The sequence below is a fragment of the Ictidomys tridecemlineatus genome, chromosome 7 (genome assembly GCF_052094955.1).
Source record: "Ictidomys tridecemlineatus isolate mIctTri1 chromosome 7, mIctTri1.hap1, whole genome shotgun sequence".
NCBI classification, from domain to species: Eukaryota; Metazoa; Chordata; class Mammalia; order Rodentia; family Sciuridae; genus Ictidomys; species Ictidomys tridecemlineatus.
In genome coordinates this window covers 18,682,885-18,704,895 of record NC_135483.1, presented here as the reverse complement: position 1 = coordinate 18,704,895, position 22,011 = coordinate 18,682,885, and the positions used below count along the sequence as shown (strand labels likewise).

Here is a 22,011-nt window from a genome sequence, read left to right as displayed (position 1 = left end):
GTGGCAACCCTAAAGTGGATGCCAACTGGAGTCGGCTCTTTTTGTCACCATTTCCCAGACATCTTCCCCCACGGACGTACAACTTTATGATTTCCATTTTGAATAGGTGTAGATGCTTGATGGAACAACCAGAGACCTTAAACAGAAGTGTTTCTTTTTATCAAAATAGTAACTCAGACCATGAACCACATCGAGGCTAGCTTCCAGCTATCCATGTACTTTAGCTCATGGATTGCTAGTTCTTAATAAAAATAAAAACCACTGGGAAAGAGCCAACAGGACTCTTTACCGAAAGTGTCTCTGACACATTTTCAAAAGCAACCTGATTTCCTCAGTTTCTCCATTTTCCATTGTCAGCGGGACAATATCTACATTTAGAAGCCACCACTATTATGGACTGCACAGAACTGAATTTGATTACTCATTGTGCCCTGGCTTTCCTTTAAAGATTGATAACAGTGGATTTCAAGAGACACATAAAAGAGCACTAATAGCACCAGCTGGCACGAGGCAAGAGGCACACCAGCATTTTTATGAATGTCCTCCCTGTCACTACAGCTCTATTCACTAACAAAAGCCCTGCTGTTTTCAACTAACTGCAGGCCCAGCAAATTGCACTTAACTAGGGTGGCAGTTCTGCAGAGCAGGCAGTGTTTACAGGATGAGACCAGCCAGGAAACCCATTCCCTTTATCCCTCATCAGGGTGAACAGAGGAACTGTGACCATGAAAGGCCACACACTAGGACCCGTTCCCAATGCCGTCACCTGGTCAACTGTGTGAAAGAAGGGGTTGTTTGGGTTTGGAGGGTGGGGGGAAGCTTCTCCTGGATTTTCCAACCCTGCTGCTATTCGTTCATAGGCTCTTTGCCAACATAAGGTACACTGGTGTATGTTCCATTTATTTCTAGTTTGGATTCCTGCATATACGGCTTTAAGCTTTGCTGAACCAATGGTGATTCTAATGTTTTTTGTCTATATGTCTGCACAACCTAAGGCTGTGGTCTTTGGGAACAGGTATCTTGTTTATGCCCAGATTCAGAAGAGATCTTAGAACACAGCTTCACTCCTGCTTGATGAGACCAAACAAAACTAGGCAATAGAATTTTATTTACATGGCATAATAAGAATTGCTAACATTTATTGAGTGCTTACTCCATTTTTTTGTGTGTGTTTGTGTTGTGGGGGTGGCACCGGCAACTGAACCCAGGGGTGCTTACCTGTTGAGCTATATCCCCTAGCTTTTATATATATATATATAAATTTTGATTTTGAGACAGAGTCTAAGTTGCTTAGGGCCTCACTAAGTTCCTGAAGTTGGCTTTGAACTTGTGATCTTCCTGCCCCAGCCTCCTAAGCTGCTGGGATTATAATTATGCACCACCGTGCCTCGTTTATTCCTTTTTTTTTTTTAACCCAACTACCTAAAGTATTTAAACTCTGAAAAGTGCCTGACCACAATCTTATCTAACAGGTGTTAACATTCCCATCATATAGTTGAGAACCTGTGGTTCAGAGGTACAGAGCCAGGCACCCTGTTGGCTGAGCCAGATCCTCTGCTTCTCACCCCTACACTGAACTATCTCGTAAACTTCTTTTTCTAGCACCAGCTGTATGATTCCCATGCAATTTCCCTTGATATTTAGACATTATGAGTCCTCAGATCTCATTTCTACATGTGCTTATTCCCAAGAACTGCCTGGTAAAGATACCTGATGTAGAACACAAAGTCCTTCTTAAAAGGCAGGAAGAGAACTGCAGACATTAAGAATACAGTCTTCCTGGAACACGCAGACAGATGATCAGTCTAATAAGCCACCAGGAAAACTGCAGTAAGTGCCTAGTCCACTGCTGGGCTAATGCTCAACTGTTTCCTCTTCCAGGAGGAGCTGAGGCTTCCTGGTGCCCTTATAACTCACAGTTTCACTGGCTGCTGTCCTGCCCTTTGGAGAAGCAGAACTGACTTAGTTCTCTTTTGACACTCACCTGGTGGATAGCTGAAGGTAGCTGCCTGGATGTCTGTTTTACACCCCCCAAAGCATAGCATTAATAGCACAATTTACTTTTAGTCCATTAAATTTGTCAGCTATTCTAAAACAATATGCCTCCAAGAAAATAAAGTTACAGATTGATCACAATGTCAACAAATAGTGGAACAATAAAACATTAGAAGAAAAGAGACCTATGTGAATAGTCTGAAGTAAAGTAGGCCTTTCTATATGTGACATCATACCAAAGGCTATTTAAAAAAATAATAAACTTGACTGCATAAAAATCTGGAGCCGGGTGTTGTGGTACATACCTGTTATCCCAGCAGCTTGGAAAGCTGAGTCAGGAGGATCACAAGTTTAAAGCCAGCCTCAGCAACCTAGTGAGACCCTGTCTCAAAATGAAATATTAAAAAAAGGGTTGGGGAAGTGGTTCAGTGGTTAAGCACATCTGGGTTAGATCCTCTAGTCCCCAAAATAAAGACTATCTTCGAGGCAATTCCAGAACATACTAACTAATAAAACATTGGACAGTGCAATGATTGGTTAGGACTTTCTATTCCCTGGGTAGTGAATGCAAATCACTGCAGATGGCTTTTCAATCCACTTTTCAACAGCTTAGGTTTTAATAGAAGGATTTATGTCTGTCTGCCGTACTGCTCATTGTTGTTTTCTGTTCCCTGTTTCTCTCTCACCACGTTCTGCTTTGCTTCTCCCTGTGTGCATGGTTTATATTCTACACACATCCAGAAGTCAACATCCTACTTTTATTATATGAATGGTTACTATAAAGCACTTCCAGAAACACACAAAAAATCTTATTTATCTAATCAAAACAAACAATTTCCAAAGTGTTTGACTATGTTTTAATAGATGATAAGAAATTTAGAGCACGGTTTTCTCTCACCCCCTCGGTGCTCCATAATACAGCCCTTAAGAGCTTATTTGGGTGCCTAAGCCACATCACTGCCGAGTGTGTATAGTTTTGTTTGTTTTTTTTCTCTTTTAAGGATCTTTTTTGTCCTTTGTGCTCAACTTTGTTTCCATAGCTACAACAATTACTATCGTCAGCTCCTGTGCTGGTCCTTAGTATTTTTATTCACCTGACCTTAAAGTTCAAGCAAAGCAGAGGGATGATACTCTGGGGATTCCTACACTGAGGAGGAAGCTAAAATAAAGGGCTTCTACAATCCCATCCCACTCCAACGTACTTTAGAAGTGCACACAGTGTATCCAGAGTGGTCATATACCACTAACATACCATATGTGTATATTTGACCTATACCCAGAGCTCTCATTCTGGATGTACTGCTGGGCTAGCCTATATATTCTTTAGACCTTGAAAATATTAACAACAACAAAAACAGTAGTAGAAGGTCCCAGAGGTATAGTTATTCAGAATTCAGACTCCATAGCCGACCCTCTGGGTTCAAATCTGACCTCTGATACTGTATGACCTTGGGCAAATCACTTAGCCTCTCTGTGCTTCAGCCTCCTCGTCTGGGAAATGGGGATAAGAGTTCCTCAGAGGATTGTTCTCAGCCTTAAATGCAAGAAAACATATAAAAGCCCTTTTGAGAATGCTTCCACCCAAAGCCCCTTTTATTATGAGGTTTGTATTTGGCTGTGCTGTTTCTTCACTAGCACAGTGGTGTTTGTATTAATGTACTAATATCTATCATTTTTCCTGCTTTCTGAACTTTCCAATTCTAAACCTCTCTTATTCTGGATAAATTGTAAATGAGGACTCTGACAGATGAAAGGAGACACACTGCTTCCCTAAGTCCGGCAGGGATCTCCAAAGTCCTGTAGGGATCACAGACGAGATGGCCACAGCCCCGCCATGCAGGAGCACAGCCCCACCATACAGGGGCACCTCTCAGTGGCCCAGGACACTTAACTGCAGCTGTGTTGATACATATGTTGATCTGCCCAGAGCCAGGCAGCTGTTCTGATGTTCTAAATGCACTGCTGGAGACAAAGGCAGATGTTCCTATTTGGCAGACTCCTTGCAGAAAACAGCGGCACAGTGAGGAAAAATCCACCTGGGACAGACTATTCCACCTGTACTCCATCTCACCAACCTAGTGTCCTTGCACTGCTAAAGTTCAGTGGATCAGCAACCTAAAGCAGGAGGGGATCAGCACACATCAGCCCACACTCTCAGGCTTCACCCAGGAACACTGAAGGGGCAGAAGGCATTTACTGAGTACAGCTGTGTGCACGGTGCTACATTTTGTGTGCAGACAACAGTAACCGTTCCCCCTCCACACTCTGACAACATCATTTACATCAGAGCATGGTTCAGGGAGGTGGAAAACCCAGAAAACACACGAACAAGGTAATAAGACAATAAGGGACATGGAGCCGCCTCATCTGTCAGGACACGCATTTTCGCATCAGCTGACATTCACAGCGACTTCATCACCTGACATTGCGGTCATCACACTCATGACACTTTCTCCAACATGTGAATCCTGCATTGCCAGGTGGCCTTCCATCCCGACACATGCTGATCCTGGTGGCAGGATTGACACCAAGAGCCAAGGAAAGCAACCACCTTCACTGGGCAGAAACCGAGGTGGGTGTGGATCCTTGCCTTGGCTTCCTTCACCTCATTCCGTACGGTCTACATCTATCCTGTCATCGGGATGTGAACTAGGCTTCATCACAGAGCCCTTCTTTGACTGATTTCAAGTGCTTAACTGAAAAACAGACCTAACAATGATCCAGCCTTCCATATTAAAACTGAAATTTAAATCCTGCATGAAAAGCTGCTTCTCTAAAAATACAGACCTTGGGCTCTGGAGTCATCTAATTTAAATGGACCGTGTCTATTTCCTCATGCAGTTTATTTCTGGTACCGATGTTTACCTCTTTCTTTTTCGTCATTGGGTCTTGGAACATAACCAGTGTTGCAGGCAAATGTTTTATTATTTAAGGATTGAATCAGCTTTGGATTCACCAATGTTTCAATTAGGTGGGGAGGGGGATGGGAAAGACAGGTAGAGGTCTTGGAATCCTAAGGGGAAGAGTATTTCTAAATAGTCACTTCTTAACCACTATCTGGGGAGGTGAGCGAGACTTGCGGGTAGAGGATACTGAATTTGTATCTGGACTAGAATGCAACCAATAGCCCAGGATCCCCAGGAGAGAAACTGCTGTGTCCCAGAGGGAGGTGAACAAGGTTTTGGGAAACAAGCAAAGCACAGGGACCCAGTCAATAATTAGAATCTTAGAATACAGGAAATGAGATAAAAGATGAGAATTTACCAAGTTCAAGGAAATTCTGGGGGTGGTGCTTTCTCTCCATCTCTGCTATTTCTGTCATATGAAGAATGGAGAGACAATTATTCTTTAGGAAATGTTCTAGTTTCATACAAAAATAAATAAAAGAACAGATTCAGGGGAAATACATAAATATTTTCTTTTTCTTATGTTACATATAATTATATCACAAACGTTTAAAATCCTGCTAAGAAAACAAATGCAGTTAAGATCACACAGACATAAGATCAGCCTACTCACATTTCTTTCTAGGTGGTCAATTAGTTTGAACAGGAGAAGTGCTTTAGTTTTCATATTCTTTCTAGGCAAGAATCATTTTCAACTCGAGGGTGTAACTTGAAAGCAACAGAAAAACATGTTTAAGATGAACCAAAACCCAGCCTTATCTTCTATGAAACTTAACCTCAAATACAGAGCGTTAATTCACACCAAGCTCTCTGAGCATCTTTTCAACAGAGTTTAGTCCTACTAACTGCAGTCTTCCAAATACACTGCTCTCAGTTCTGTTGGGCAACAGCATTCAAACTGTGTTTTAGCTCTGTCCTATATCTGTCCTGTCCAGGACCCTCTGGGCAGACTCTCAGATATATAAGAGTATGTGGTTTTTTTGGTGGTTGTTGTTGTTTTGTTTGTTTTTTGGCAGTGCTGGAGAATAAAACCTGGGCCTTGCACATTTACCTTTGAGCCTCATCTCTAGCTTTTATGTGATAATTTTATTTGTGATGCACAGTCAACCAACAAATATATGAAAAATGATGTACAATCAATCAACAAATACATGAAAAAATGTTCATCATCACTAGCAATTAGAGAAATGCAAATCAAAATCACTCTAAGATTTCATTTCACTCGAGTCAGAATGGCAGCTATTATGCATACAAACAACTATTAGTGTTGGTGAGGATGTAGGGAAAAAGGTACACTCATACACTGCTGGTAGAACTGCAAATTGGTGCAGCCATTATATAAAGCAGTATGGAGATTTCTTGGAATATTGGGAATGGAACCACCACTTGACCCACTCCTCGGTCTATACCCAAAGGACTTAAAAATAGCATACTTCATCGACACAGCCACATCAATGTTTATAGCAGCACAATTCACAATAACTAAACTGTGGAAACAACCTAGATGCCCTTCAATAGATGAATGGATAAAAAAAAAGTGTGGCATATATACACAATGGAATATTACTCAGCAATAAAAGAGAATAAAATCATGGCATTTGCAGGTAAATGGAAGGAGTTAGAGAAGATAATGCTAAGTGAAGTTAGCTAATCCCCCAAAAAAAACAAATGACAATTTTTTTTTTTTAATCAGAAGGCTATTCATAGTGGGGTAGGGAGAAGGAGCATGGGAGGAATGAACGAATTCTAGATAGGGCAGAGGGGTGGGAGGGGAAGGAAGGGGGCATGGGGTTATTAATGATGGTGGAATGTGATTATTGTTATTATCCAAAGTACATGTATGAAGACATGAATTGTTGTGAATATACTGTGTATATAACCAGAGATATAAAATATTGTGCTCTTTATGTGTAATAAGAATTGTAATGCATTCCTCTGTCATATATAAATAATTTTAAAAAAGAAAAGAAAGGGAGAAATGTGACCAGTTATAAAAGTAGTGGAAAGGCATGTGACTAACTGAAGCAAAAATATAAAGGCATTCTTCAGTACCCCTGAGCTTGAGTACATGGTCAGACTTCATGGGTATGACAGGACTGCCTGGCAGCCACAGTCAGGGTGTGAAGGACCAGGTCAAGTGTAAAGGTCTTGGTCTTGAGTCTGAGGATGCAAGCTATAAAATGGCTAGATCAGATTTGCATTTTAGGCAGATCTCCCTGGTAGCAGTAGCATATGGAATAGATTCACTTAAATGGCAGAATTGACAGAACACAGTGAATGACAGAAAAGAGTGTAGGATGAATCCAATGTTTCTAGCTTCAGAACCTAGTGGCAGATTCAAAAACTGAAGAGAAAGAGCAGGTTTCTGGGGTCAAAGACTAAGTTCGGCTTTAGCATGCTGAGTTTCAAAAGCCTTCGTACATTGACGGGGACTCTCCATGAGGCAGCTAGAAGGTAGTTCTGGAACTGCTGAAGAGTTATGGAGTTGAAATTTTGTCATGCTGCACTTGTTGAAAACTCAAAAAAATAATAAGAACAAGACAATACAGATAGGCATTCTAGGCTACTCTACCTCGGAGAAAAGAGCCTATTGTTTAGTGTGTCTGTGTTTTATTTATTTTTTTCCTCCTTTTCTTCCTCATGTAGTTGGGATTTTAATGAGAAAAAAAAGGGACTGGATGCAGGCCCTTAATCCAAGCGATACTCATCATTCTGCAGCCGGCTAACCGCATCCTGGCCATCCTGGCTGGGGGGGCAACCCTGAGTTCACGGCAGGCCCTGAGTTCACTGTTGTGGGGAAGCCCTATTCTGGCCCCAGGCAGGAGAAGTCAAGATCAAAGCTCACAAGGCAAATATTGTTCTGATTAAAACCCAACTTTCTGCTTTTGATGTGAACCAACCTCTATTGTTGGTAGAAACAATGGAGGAGTGGAGCCGAGAAGACACTGGCAGGAATTCTGAAGCCAGGGTACACTTCATTTAGAAAAGAGAAAGAGAAGATCGACTGGGGGCATGAGTAGACAGAAAGCAGAAGAAAAACTGAAAGGATGGAGAGGAAAACAAGGAAGAAAGGGTGAGAGGAGGGAGGAGGGAGCTGAAATCAGCCCACGTCCAGGGGACATGGAAGGGACCAAGCACCATTCTTTCCAGGGCCCTGTGCTATGGAGGAACAAGCAGGACACAGCCAAAGGGGAACCTCCTTCTAGTCTCATTGTGCCATCAGTTGCCCATGAGGCCCCTTTCCTTAACTTGCAGGTAAGCACTGGAAGCCCCCTTCACCCCCCTTGAAGCTGCCTAATGTTTGTATTCCAGGCTGCTCCCACGAGGTGTGCGCTCATCCTGGACTACCACTTCCTTTGTTTCTCCAGGAGAAGGATGACTCATCTCCCACTGGGTAATGAGATGCAGGGAGGGTGTTTGAGCCACTTCCACAAAGTTGCAGCAGTGGGCCGGGTCCCAGGCCACTTCTACCATTGCAACTACTGACATATCGTGAAATTAAGAAACACCAAAGCAGGATCACCCAAACCCCAAACCCTCCCCTATCTTCGAATGGTTATATTTCGAAAATGATTACCCTTATTCACAAGCAAAATAAAACTTCATTTGGGAACAATTTCAGGAAGCTTAACTAAAGGCCCAGTGCTAAATGACCCACCTGCTCCTCCCCTAGAAGCCTGGTCATTTCAGTATACCCAGGAGCTTAGCACATCCCTGACACATGGTGGGTGATGGAAAAGCACTTGCTAAATGAATAAATGCACACATGGATGAATAAACGGTCTCCATGTCCTTGGGCTCTGCATACTTCATTAGGAAAATAATAAGATGGCAATATGTTCTCTGGGAAACATGCGGATTAAAGTCAGGCCCTCGAGCTGGGCAGATCCCCAGAAATAACCCCTCACCACCAGATCTAAGGGACAGCAATAAGGCTCATAACTAGAAGTAGGAATGGCACCCCAGTTTCAGCCATAAGCATCTAATACAAAACTTCAAATAGGATACATTTCTACCATTCAGCTTTTGAATGATGAAAGACAGAACTTTCTGGAAGTCAGAGACTGGGTCCTTTGAAAGAGCAATTACCATGGTTTTATTTGCTTCATACATGTTTCTGAGGGGATTAAACATATTTACCCTGTGCATATAAGGGGACTCAATGAATGGATAAGCATATGAAATTTGGGGAAAGACCAAGAGCATGTATCATGGTATCGACCTTAGATGTATCTATTCCCCATTCAATTGAACAAGTGCTGTTGACTTCCAGGTTTTATTTTTCAGCTCATGTTTCCAGCTAGATTTACCTAATGAAGACTGTTCATGATGGTTGTAGAGAGGAGATCCACATTGGAGTTACAGCGAAAAGACAAAGAAAAAAAAATCAGCTGCTAAATATTGATTTCAGACACTTCAAGATGGTAGGGTCCCACCAATAATTCCCAAAGGCCTGTGCAAGTTTGTGCTTCAAATTCAGTCCCTGGGAGGAGGAAAACACAACTTGACATCTACATTTCTTACAAAATTCACAAAGAGGATTAATGAGTTAATAAGCTTTAAGTACTTTGCAAGCCACAGGTGCCTGGCAAACATTATTAGGACCACATTTTTCCTACCAAAGTGGTTCAAGCTTTGAACAGAAGGTGAAATCCCAGGAGAAATGCCTGATTCTAATACAGGAAACTAGAAGCCTATTCTCAGGTAATAAGATGTCTGTTAAAGTGCCCTACATTGTCCAGTCACTGGTGGCAGGGACAGATTTAGACAATACGAAGGCAACAGTATCCCCCAAAGCACCATTGAAAGTAGTTAAAATAATAAGCAATTTCCATTAACAGTGGCATCTGCAGCAGCAGCAGAAATGCTCTGGTTAGATTCATGTTCTCTTGAACTCTGTCTCTCAAGTCTAAAACTTAGGTACCTGGTACAAACTACAGCTCTGCTAATGTCCCACCGTTAATGTCAGCCACATCCGGACTCCATGTGTGCCTACAAATGTGGCCCCAAACTGCAATAACTGCATTTATTTGATACAACTCAGGTGGGTTCTGAGACTCCGGTTCACAGAGAGAATACAGTTATTAGGCTCACTTTCAGCTTAGCTTTGTCACCTTCCTGTCCCCAGGAACATTTCTTCATGGCTCTTTATTTACTCTCAAATAAAAAAAATAATGTGAAATGGTTAGGCAGCTAAAAATTTCCTGAATGATGTCTCCTACCCCATAAAGTGATTTTACACTTATTTTGCAACCGAGGTTGCCTCAAACTCTAAAACAACCAGTCACCAAAAAATGAAAAAAAAAAAAAAAACTTCAGATGTTTTTAAGAAGGCAGTGACCTCTAAATCAGGAGTCCTGACCCCTCATTTCATCGGTGTTCTAACGTTTCATTTTCAGAACAAAAGGATTCACCCAACAGAGTTGCAAAGAGTAGATTTAAGGATTAGAGAATGGAGGAGGGGAAATATTTGTGGCTATTGAATTGCAGAAAAATACAGTGAGTTTCTAAATCAGTGGTGGCGGAACTCCATCCTGCGCTCATTTCTTGGGCATGCCAGGTCTGCGCTAGTTGGGGAGCCCTCATAGCCATTCAGAGACCCTACTGCTGTGAATACCCAACGCACACATAAATAACCATGACATGTATTAATGGCCACATTGTAGCATGAATAAAATGCCCCAGAGCCACAGATTGAAAAGAAATTGATTGAGATTGGCATGGTCATGAGAACCTTAATGACAACAACATATTGATCCTATTTCAGAAGGAGGCAGATAGCTTTCCTGGCCGCACGAGACATGTATATGTTGGGTGCTCAAGGCCTATTGAGTATTCACTCATTCATCTACTCAAAGATTGGCTTATTCATTCTTCCTCTATTCACCAGGCTGCTATGCACTCCAGGCACCATGTGGACCCTGGGTATATGAGGAATGCCCAGTGGGGACAGTTTGAAAAGTGGTGGGTGTCAGGCTCTGAAGTTCTGGTGGTATTCCTACAGTTTTCAGGGTTCTAATCAAGGATTTTCAAGCAAGTGAATAACATAATAATGATTTCATTAAGTAAGATAGTTCTGAACAAATATAAAAATTTTAAATGTAGGATGAAAGAAGCTGATGACTGAGAACTGAGATCTTCCTATCATCTAGAAACAGAATGGTATGATCTGGCTGGGATCTGGGCAGGAGGCCTGGGGAAATAACATGGATTTGAAAACCATGGGTAAAACAAAAAGAATTCTGGAAATAGGCTGTGGACAGAGGCAGAGCTTGGTTTTCTGGCCTGGTTGAGTGGACAGAGCATGGGTGTGTTATTCTGTTTGAGTCCCTGGGAGGAGGGAAGCTAAACTGGAGGGACAAACGATTTGGGTTTTGCAGCATGTCAAGTTTGAGAAAATTTGGTGTCATGCCTGCAGGAACATCTGGGCAAGCCTGAAGTTCAGGACAGATGCAAGGGCTGGAGAAAGAGATTTAGAATTGTCTGCAAGGAAATGACATCTGGAACTCTGAAAACAGAAGATAAGACATTTTATTGAAACCTTATTAAAGACATGTGGGAGATGATAGTGTAGGAAGCAAGACCTGCCCCGGAGCAGGATAATCAGGAAAGAGTGCTCTGACAAGCCAGCCAGGCAAGAGGGAGTTTCCAGAAAGAACATGGGTAAGTGGCAAGTGTTTGCAAAACAGAACCCCTGCTACATTTTTTTTCCCTAACCCTACCAACAAATTTGCTTATCAACACATCCTTTAATGAGTCTTTTTCAGCTAGATCTTAAACATTTATCTGTGAAATTCTGTTGAAATCAAGGTTTTTTCTCTCCTTTTTGGTGACACTTCCTCTCATGACCAAGAGCTGGAGATGAGCAGGGGATGAGTCAGAGGATTCGATGGGGCTTGAAGGAACCCAAAGTGGCCAATATGAGAACTTATGTAAAATATATTTTCTTGCCATCATGGATGGTAAAGAGGTTTTCCTAAGTGATAAGTCAAAGTCATTTATGTAATAGCTTTTCTGGAATAATGGGAATTACAGAAGGCCGTGTTTCCAAGAAACAGTAAAGGTTGCTTCAATTCTCTTCTTTCTCTCATCTGCCTTCCTCTTTGAGCAACCAGTAGGAAATTTCTAGAAACATCAAAGCCAACCAAAGCCACAAATGCCCATCAGTTGACTTCTTTGTATCAGTTTAGTTAGTGATGAGTTAAGATCAAAGAAGCAGCGACCACCTTCCTGGGTTGCCATCTCTCAATAAGTAGATTTTTAGAATTAATTAGCTATCAAATATTTTTCTCTTTTTATGAAAGCAACATATGATATATTAAGTTCAGCTTTTGTTTTATTTTCATTAAAATAAATATGGTCAGACAAAAAAATATATATAAGAGTAAAAACATGACAACTCAGGTCTAATTTGAGCTTGAGTCATTAACCAAACTCCTGCCAGTGCTGTGTCGTGCCCCATGGAAACCATCTAACCCTGGTTTCCCTTTGACTGAAACAACAGCTCTTTGCTTGAATTAGATCCACAGTGAGCCAAACTCTGAAGCAGGCCCGCTGACCTACAGGCCATCAGGAACGTGTGCTGAATCAGTGCTTCTTTGCTTTACAAGGAGCAAGTGGTGGCGAGTGAGGAGATAATGTCTAGAGCTGATCATCAAGGAAATGTAGCATAAGCACATTATTAAGTTAGGGTGGTAACCACGGAAAGAGCTAAATATGGAAACTGTTAACCGTGGTTTCCTCTGGGAAGTGCACTGGGGGTTGAGGAGGGTGGAGATGGCTAAAGTCAGAGACTGTGTTTTGCACTAGAAGATGTTCTGTACTTTGAATTAAAAAAAAAAAAAAGAACATTTTTACTTGGATAATATTTAGCATTAAAAAAAACCGTGAAATGTTATTATTGCATGTATGCTTACTTATGCTTCTTGTAATATCAATATCAAAAACCCAATTTACTTAAAATATGTTTTGAAGTGAATTATCTAAACTATATGAAGCTGATAGTTTCCTTACTTTTGAAATTAGACTCACAGAGTCACAAAAAGATACACTATCTTCTATTTTACAGATTAAAAGGTCAACTGCAAATTTAAGGGAGCTACCCAAGGCCAGGGATCAAGAATCCAGCCTCTGTATGTGCTTTGTCTGTATCCCTTGGCCTGCCTCTGTGTACTTCATAAAACAGAATGGATACCTTCTTACAAAGGCATGTTCAGTTAGTGCTCTGGATCCTTCTGAACTAGCATTATCACAGCTCAGCCTTACTAGACATTAAAAATGTCCAACATTCAAGAGAAGCGCAAGGAAAGTTCCAGGAGCTGGGTATGGAGTTGGAATTTGCAAAATGAAAGTCTGCTTCCTGATGAGGAGTGGCCCTAGCCTCCTGCATGGCTATACCACTCATGCAACTACTTAGGCAGGTGTATTGTCTGCTAAGGCTGTCAAATCAAGTATCACAAACTGGGTGGCTCAAACAGGAGAAATTTCTTGTCTCATTGTTTTGGAGACCAGAAGTGCAAAATGAAGGTGTCAGCAGAGTGGGTTCCCTCAAAGGATCTGTGAAGGAATGTCTCTGGCTTCTGCATGGCTCACTTCTCAGTGGCCATCTTCTCCCTGTGTCTCTTCACAAGGTCTTCCTTTCATGCATTTCTGAATGTCCAAATTTTCCCTTTCAATAAGGGTATCAGTAATATAGTTTAGGGGCTTCGTCCACTCTAGAATGACATTATCTTAACTAATGATGTCTGTAATGATCTTATTTCCAAATAAGGTCATCTTTTGAGAGACTGGGGGTTAGGATTTCACTATAGCAACTTTGGGGGAACACAGTTCAATCTATAACACTTTGGAGATAACCGAATCCTTCAGGCCTTCCCTCTAACATTTATAGCATTTACTGGAAATTTTCTTCTTCTGGGAATGCATCGCATTAAAAGTTAAGATCAATTGGAAAGTAAGATTTATTAGTTAAAAATTCACTTCACATTTGCTTATTTTGAAAGCCTGTCTTAAATAAAGCAGAGAATGTTAATCACAGCTTTATGTTCTTTAAATGAACAGACACTCTGGAATGTTTTAGGATCAAAGGGAGTAATAATTTCAATTATGAATAAGTATGTAGGTACATAAACTTACATACCTATAATATTGTGGTGTACATGCATGCACATGTCATGTTATGCTATAAACATAACAAATACTATATGACAGCACCCCCATCCAATAATGTAAACGCACTCACCTAATACATACTAAAACACACGCATGGGGACGTGTCACGTTTTAAGAGGTTTTTTTTCAATTATAACTGTACAGCTGAATGAAGTCTGAGCGCCTCAGAGTGGGAAAATACACATAAAACTTTAAAATCCAATTTACTTTTTCATTCGACTATGATATTTACCTTTTGCTTTTCACTCAGAAAGAAAAACAAGGATAACAGGTTCCCTTTGATCTCCAGTCAACTCTCCCTGTGTGCAGGCCTCTACGGCAAGGGCACCACTTTTCACAGGAAGTTTAAAAAGGGAAGGATCTCCTCTTATCAGGCCTGATTAATTGTTCTATAATATGTAATTCTAAATTAATCTAGAAAGATTTTGCAAATATGTTTTAGCCGTCTTGGCTGGACTATGCTAGGTTAACTTTGAACACCAGTTCTGCCAGCAAACTAATAGAGTAGCAAATATGTTTTGAAGTGAATTATCTAAACTACATGAAGCTGATAGTTTTCCAGGCATGCCTACTTCTCATTCCCTGTTACTCTGTTTTCACTGACTCATTTCACTCACACATCTTTCATGGCGTTATTCAATAATCATAGGCAAAATTCAACCTAAAAGTGGGTTGCTTTCCTTAGATGTATACAGTTTGGAAGTAGGATGCATTTTTAAAAGGTAATAATACACATGTAGTCTCATTCAGTGCATATTTAATCATAGTGAGATAGGGAGAAAAATTATGGCAAAACACAGTATGTTTCCTTATTAAAAAAATATAAAGATAACATTTTCTCTTCTCTTCAATCTTTTTTTAAAAAAAATATTCCGTCCTCCTTCAACTTGCCCTAACAGAGGCTTGGCTTTCCCCTCAAAATACCACTTCATATTCCTTTTAAGCCATTCCAATTCTGGTCCCCACTTCAACCTCTTACCAATTTCAAGGGCAAAGGAGAATAACCAGCAACTCTTTGCTTCTGACTGCCCCTTCCAGACTCTTGATTCTCATCACTCTCTTAAAGAACTCTGTTCTGCAAGCTACTCCAAGGAATCGCAGGTCTTGCCCAGGAACCCCTTCTCAGAGGGTGTGCCCAGGATGCTGGCTGACTTCCCAAACTCAGCTCTCTGTAGGAAAGAAGAGATGTCCCGATCCTAGCCACACCAGTCAGATCCCATCTTTCTCTGGAATTTGGAATGAGAATACCCTTGATGTAGAATGTGTCGAAAATGGTGAGAAAATAGCAGTGGAGGAAGAAATCCATACTTTTGTACTCCCGTTCATTCATTCATTGTTTCGCTCATTGTTCACGCAAGATAAACCATCAGCTGCTGGCCAGAAGGTAATTAGAATTATCTAGCTGAAAAAGCAAAGTGTCCACGTGGGAAGATGGAAAAGTAGCTTCAGGCTAAAGCTGTAGCAGGTTCTGATGGCAGATCAAAGGTTTTGGTTTTATCTTTCAGATAAAATGAAAAGGTAGCCAGCTTTATAGAACCAATCCATATCAATGTTCCCCTGCTTTTCCATCACTGTCCTTTCAAGACTCATAATTTGAACGTAACCACCATGGACTGAAATATCATTCCAATCCACCATTTTTTTTTTACTAGGATTGAACTCTCTGTGACACCACTATTCTCTCTGACTTTAACAGGAGGCAGATGAAGGGAAGAATACAGAATGTGGCCTCTCTGTAAGTCTGTTTTTCCAGGTGGATTTTAAGTGCCTTGAGGACTGGTACTGGTACTTTGTCAATGTTTTATCTTTAGACCTCTGTACACAGAAGATGCTCAGTCCACGTGTGTAGACCAGAAAGGAATGGGAAACATTCATCCTGAGCTTGGAGATGGAACTGGGGTTGAACGTGATTTTAAAGAACATACATACACACATATTCCTTAGGATATCTGAAGGAATACCTTGCTGGGCATGCAGAGTGAGTCTGGGAAATGTGCTTTCTTTGGCATAAGGAGAAGGCAGGAGAAAAAGAAGTGGAAAGAGAGCCAAATACTTTCAAAGAACAACATTATGTCCTCAGGAAAGAGCGATTTAACGATATGCAACACACCTGTGCTTGCCCAACGGCACAGTGATTAAGAAACGTTGTTATCGCCTTCAAAAGCAAGTTTTCTGAAACATTAAATATGATAACCTCCTGGTGAATTTTTCCACAGCACTGCAGTAACCACTTCTAATCATGCAGCTCAAAAGATAAGGCAAGTGGAGATCTAACAGTACACAGGCTGCCCATGAAGAAATACTGTTCTCAAACGTAATCTATCAGGACATAATCTATTAACCGTTCCACTCAAGGGACCAACTCCAGTTCAAAACCTTTCTTTCTTCCAGGGAACTGGGTGTCTGGAATTACAAACACTAGGGCAAGAAGTTGTGCAACTATGAGTCAACCTATTTAGCGTCAAACCCTACATTGTTTTAACTAGGCAAATGCAGGTTTTTCTGAGATGGTTTTACAAATCTTACAAGATTCTAGAACACATTAACAACTCAATAATTAATCTGAATTTTAAAATGCTGCTTCCAAAGAAAACAACAACAAAAAATCATTAGTTTTTAAAAATCTTCATAGCTTTGCTATTTGAACCACATGAAAGAGCTTTTTAGACGTGTGACTAGCTCACAGTGTCTTTCTCAATGATGAATATATGCTTCAACTTATTTTTAATATAGGTCAAGTGTGATTATTGTTTTATGCTGTGGAAGGGAAAAAATCTGCAAATGGTTTAGTTATGACAGTAATAGGGTGATTCCAGGAAATTAAGCTTCCTTTTCACATAGCTCCCTTCTTCTTTGTGAATCAAACTGGAAGGATGAGCAAAGAGGTGGTGAATTTAGTATTAAGAAGGTGAACTTTATGACCACTCAGTAGAAAACTGGAAAGACATCAAGAAGTCCCTTAGACCATACGGTATCCTGAAGCATGGCATAACTTGATAACTGAGAGTGGAATTGATGAAATTTTTTTTTTAAAAAAACAATCATTCCCTTTTTAAACCTCCCCCATCACTATTCCAGCCCCCATAAGCCCAGGTTTTTCTCATGTCTTCACCTAGAAAACTCAGAGAGTAGAAAACCCAGAAGGTAAGTCCCTTCTTTCATATGGACTAATCAGAGGATCAACTTAAAGAAGACCACTCACTCCTTCATTCATCCATTCAACAAGTATTTATTAGTGCACTCTAAGTTCCAGGTACTAGAGAATATAACTGTAAACAGGAGGAGGCAGATAAGAAGCCAATTAATAGCATATGAGTGTTATATACATACTACAGTACATCAAAATATGTAGTTTAAGGTTCTAGAAAGAAGGCAAGGTAAAGATAGAGAGAGATTGCTGTTAATGACCATCTTGTTAGTTTTACAACTACAATATCAACATGGCAGTTTGTGAAGTGTCAGTTGATAACACCTTTGGGCTAGGAGGGTTAAGACTTCAACATATGAATATCGGGGCAACAAATTCTACCTACAGTAAGAGTAAAATATGTGAAAGTAGGAGGAGAGCCAACAATCTATAGAACACGTCTGGGTACGAAAACTGAAACAGAGTGCCCATGAAGTGGGAGGCTCCTGGCACCTGGGATCTGCCCTGGGGAGTCTAACATTTCCAACCTGGTGGGAGAGGACTCCAGAGGGATTTAAATTAAAACCACTCTGTGTGGGAAGCACGCGGATTTTACACAGCACTGAAACGGGCACTGACCAGCAAGAATGGGCTATTCTGCATCCACTGCAGGCCCAGGCTCTGCACGACAATACTCCTTACTGTGCTGGCTTTCAGGGTTCCTCTCTGCATGTCTGTATGGCATTTACTATTTGTAGCAATCATTTAGCAAAGCTGCAAATAGTGTTCTATGCGTTTTGTATGTCTGATCTGTCTCTACAATTTTTTCAGACAAACTTTCCATTTTCCCAAAGTAAATTTTACAATATATGTGCACAAATATAGAGCTTCATATCTTAAGAAGACAAGGAGGAGGAGGAGGAGGAGGAGGAGGAGGGGGGGAGGAGGAGGGGGAGGAGGAGGAGAAAGTAAATAGTTGAGGATGGAATTTTACAGACTATTTATTTATTGAGATTCCATTTAAAAAAATGTTTTCTTTCAGATATTTCTTCCAGTCTTACTGGGCATTTTCTGAAGGATACACAACTTAACTCAGGACTTGGAATAACTATATAAAGTTGCATTAGTTTTCCTCTGATAGACATGAATAAAAAACATCATAAGCGAAACAGGAGCTCAGTCACGTCATAGATGAGGCAAAGATAAATTTGTGTAGAGTATCTTTACTGGAAAAATGAGAACTACGGATTCTGTGACACAGTTATAATTTGAAATAAAATATAAATAAAACATATTTATATTTTAAATAAAATAAAATACAAATAAAAGTTTTACATGTTTAAAATATTTTGAAACCAGGACATCCATATCAACACTCTGGTTTTCTAGTTTATAAATAAGGATCAGAGTGCACACTATTAAAACTCAGGGCAGAGGCCAGTCTTGGCCAGTAAACTTCTGAGTGTCAGAAGTGTGCTACATCAATAGCAGAGTTTTCACTAACACCAGTAGAGTTTATCTCTATGACTGGAGTTGATAGTACTCACTGCCACATACACTCAAATTTATCAAAGAATGTCCCATTGGCATAGCCAATTCAAATGTTTTTAAAAGATCCACCTGGAGGTGTAGCTCTGGTGGAGTGTGTATTTAACTTTACTCTAGGCTTTTAATTTAACACCTAGTACAAAAAAATAAAATAAAATAAATAAGGATAGGTATAGTGCACCCAACTTTGTTAATCAGGTTCCCTTTCAACCAGGGGTTGATATAATGAAGGCCCATGGTCTAAAGACATTCTTGAGTAGTTGTTGACCCAAAGCTACGTAAATTATTTTATAGTCAATAAATCTCGCTAACCAAATCCACTTATTTCTTACTTTTGTCCAAACCTGGCTATGTTAAGGCCATTGCTAATAACCAACAATTACCAATGGGTAATTCATTCTGTTGATTTCACTGAAGTGTTAAATATAAAACCTGACTGACTCCTTCTCTAAGAAGCTTACAGTCAAGTGCAAAATGACAAACAGATCATAATAATAGCAAACCCACTGGGAATTTGATATGTTAGATACTACACTAAATTCTCTATCAGTGCTTGTTTTGGCTACTAAATAGTTTATTTAGGGCTGGGGATATAACTCATTTGGTAGAGTGCTTGCCTTGCTTGCATAAGGCTCTGGGTTCAATCCCCAGCACCACAAAAATAAATAAATAAAATTTTATTTAACAAAAAGTTTAATAATAAAAATATACATGACCCGATTTTTATGTCATAGTTAAACAGGTGGAGAAGGGACAAAGATTTCTCTGCTAAACAACCATTATTTACACTTGTTCCAAGGCTTCTAACATGAAGATACTATTTCCTTGCATTACCACCATTCCAATACTGTTCTGTTGCATACTAGTTGCCATCTCCACACATTCATCTATCATAAAATTCATAAAGGGGTCAAATCCTCACAATATTCCTTGGACATGTCTTCCACCATTTAAAGAAAGTGCTTTTGTTCCCCTGTGTTATCAATGAGAAAATGGAGGCCTGCATAGGTGAGCCAAAGGTACAAGTTTCCAAAGCAAGTTTGTCTACTCTGCTCCATGTGTAGCTTTTGACTGTCACTTTGTGACTTAATAGTTCCCCTGTGGACATGTAATGGGAATAGTACCAACAAAAGAGAGAGACACTGTTAATGTCTATGTGTGCTCCAAAATCCAAATCAAGACAAATCAAACCACAAGAGACAGGGACTCTAGGCAAAAGAGAAAAGGAATCACAGTATGTGGCAACAAGTACTGTAAGTTGTCCATCTTGGATCAGACCTACTCATGCCCACTAACAACAGGTCTCAGCACTCTTCACTGTTCCACAGTCAGTGTTTGACCACATCACAGCCAGTTTGGGCCAATGGTTCTCAGGCCTGAGCATACACTGGAATAACTGGGAAAGATTAGCTCCTAATGCCCTAAATGAATCCAAGACTAACTAAAACCAGGATCTCTTGGGGAAGGATTCATCATGAGGGTTTTTTTTTTTTTTTTAAATATTTAGTTTTTAGTTTTCGGTGGACACAACATTTTTATTTTATTTTTTATGTGGTGCTGAGTATTGAACCCAGAGCCCCGCGCATGCCAGGCGAGGACGCTATCGCTTGAGCCACATCCCCAGCCCCATCATGAGGGTTTTTAAAGCTTCCCAAGGTGTGGCCAACTTTGGGAACCAGTGCGATAGGCTATACACCAGTGTCTCTCAGTGGGAGCTCTTCTGTCCCCCAGAGGACATTTGGCAGGGTCCGGAAACACTTTTTTTGATTAAAACTAGAGGAAAAGATGGTACTTGCAGCTGGAAGCCAAGATTCTACTCAACATCCTACTATGCAAAGGATTCCCCTTATCCCCAACAAAGAGTCACTGGCCCCAAATATCAAGAGTGCTGAGGTTGAGGAACTTTGAAGTACACAATGCTCCTGTTATGGTTTAGGTATGAGGTGTTCCCCAAAAGCTCATGTGTAAGAAACTCCAAGAATCTTCAGAGGTGAAGTGATTAGATTATGCAAGTTGCAACCTAATCAGTGTATCAATCCACACACGGATTAACTCGGTGGTAACTGTAGGCGAATGGGGAGTGGCGGGAGGCATGGAGGCATGGCTTTGGGGTTTATATTTTGTCCCTGGTGAGCAGAGTGAGCTCTCTTTCTGCTCACCAGGGAGCCATGTTCTCCTGGTGGCAATGTTTTGAGCTGCTTTCCTCCACCATGCCCTCCTACCGTGATGCGCTGCCTAACCTTGGGCCCAGAGTAATGGAGTCAGTCACCTCTGGACTGAGATGTCTGGAACTGAGCACCAAATAAACTTTTCTTCCTCTGATTGTTCTTGTCAGGTCTTTTGGTCACAGATATGAAAAAGCTGTTAAAAACAAACTCCCTTAGTACTCTCTACACTCATAAGAACTGTTCAATACCTATCAACAAGATCTGAATGATTCTCCGCTGGCTAAAAATTCAAAAAAATTAAGAAGCTGGTAAAGGTGGCTCGAATTATTGCCTTGCAAAATTTCCCAGGATAATATACTCAATCTTGCTCTGAACCAAATTTTTACAACAGATTGAAATGAAAACATATTTAGCACTGTGCACCATACCTCTTTCACCACAATTTCCTCTAACCACTTTTAGATTGGGAAATGTGATTATGACGAAGCCTTAAGTTATATGTTACTTCCTCTGTGCGCAGTTCTACATGCAGAAGCTGGTCGACAGGGAATAACTGTACTTCTCTGCCTGAGGACATCTTTTAGTTGGTAGTGCACATGACCCTCACTGAGATGCTAGCCAGAAGTACCACAGACTTAATGTCCCGGAAGCATCTCTTAATGAAAACATGAATGGATAGTTGGTTAGTAAGGTGTACCTGGGTTCCATAGCCTTCCACTGGGATATGCTGAGTTCTAGAGAGATTGAGTGGCTCATAGTGGGGCCTTCAATATGAGCTCATTCCCTTCACTGTCTGATGTCCTCATTCCATCCCAGTGTTTCCTTGAATTATATCTCAAATAAACTTCTGGCACTTAGATCCTCAACACAAACTCTGACTCTTAGGGTGTACAAAGATGAAACAAATCTCCAAGGAGATGAAATCATCAGATAAGCATAGCACACTCAAGAATGAAGAAGAGAGAAAAGAACTTGGGGATGCCTGAGTCAATACTAGTGCAAACAAAGAATCTTCAAAAGCTATTTGTAACATGCTCAGGAGACAAGAAAAGATAGGGCATCCACGAAGCAACGAGAGGATGCTATATTAAAAAGG

The 22,011-nt window shown here is 40.6% G+C and overlaps 1 protein-coding gene, 1 non-coding gene and 1 pseudogene across 2 annotated transcripts in view; 1 reads left to right on the top strand and 2 right to left on the bottom strand.

Annotated features, from left to right (window-relative positions):
* Sntb1 (syntrophin beta 1) overlaps nucleotides 1–22,011 on the bottom strand; it is a 231,076-nt gene that overhangs the window by 196,874 nt on the left and 12,191 nt on the right. The window lies entirely within an intron of this gene.
* LOC110597844 (small nuclear ribonucleoprotein G pseudogene) lies at nucleotides 18,143–20,959 on the bottom strand (annotated as a pseudogene).
* LOC120883810 (small nucleolar RNA SNORA62/SNORA6 family) lies at nucleotides 18,607–18,756 on the top strand. The gene has a single exon (XR_005726002.2). It is a non-coding gene; the product is annotated as a small nucleolar RNA SNORA62/SNORA6 family (small nucleolar RNA).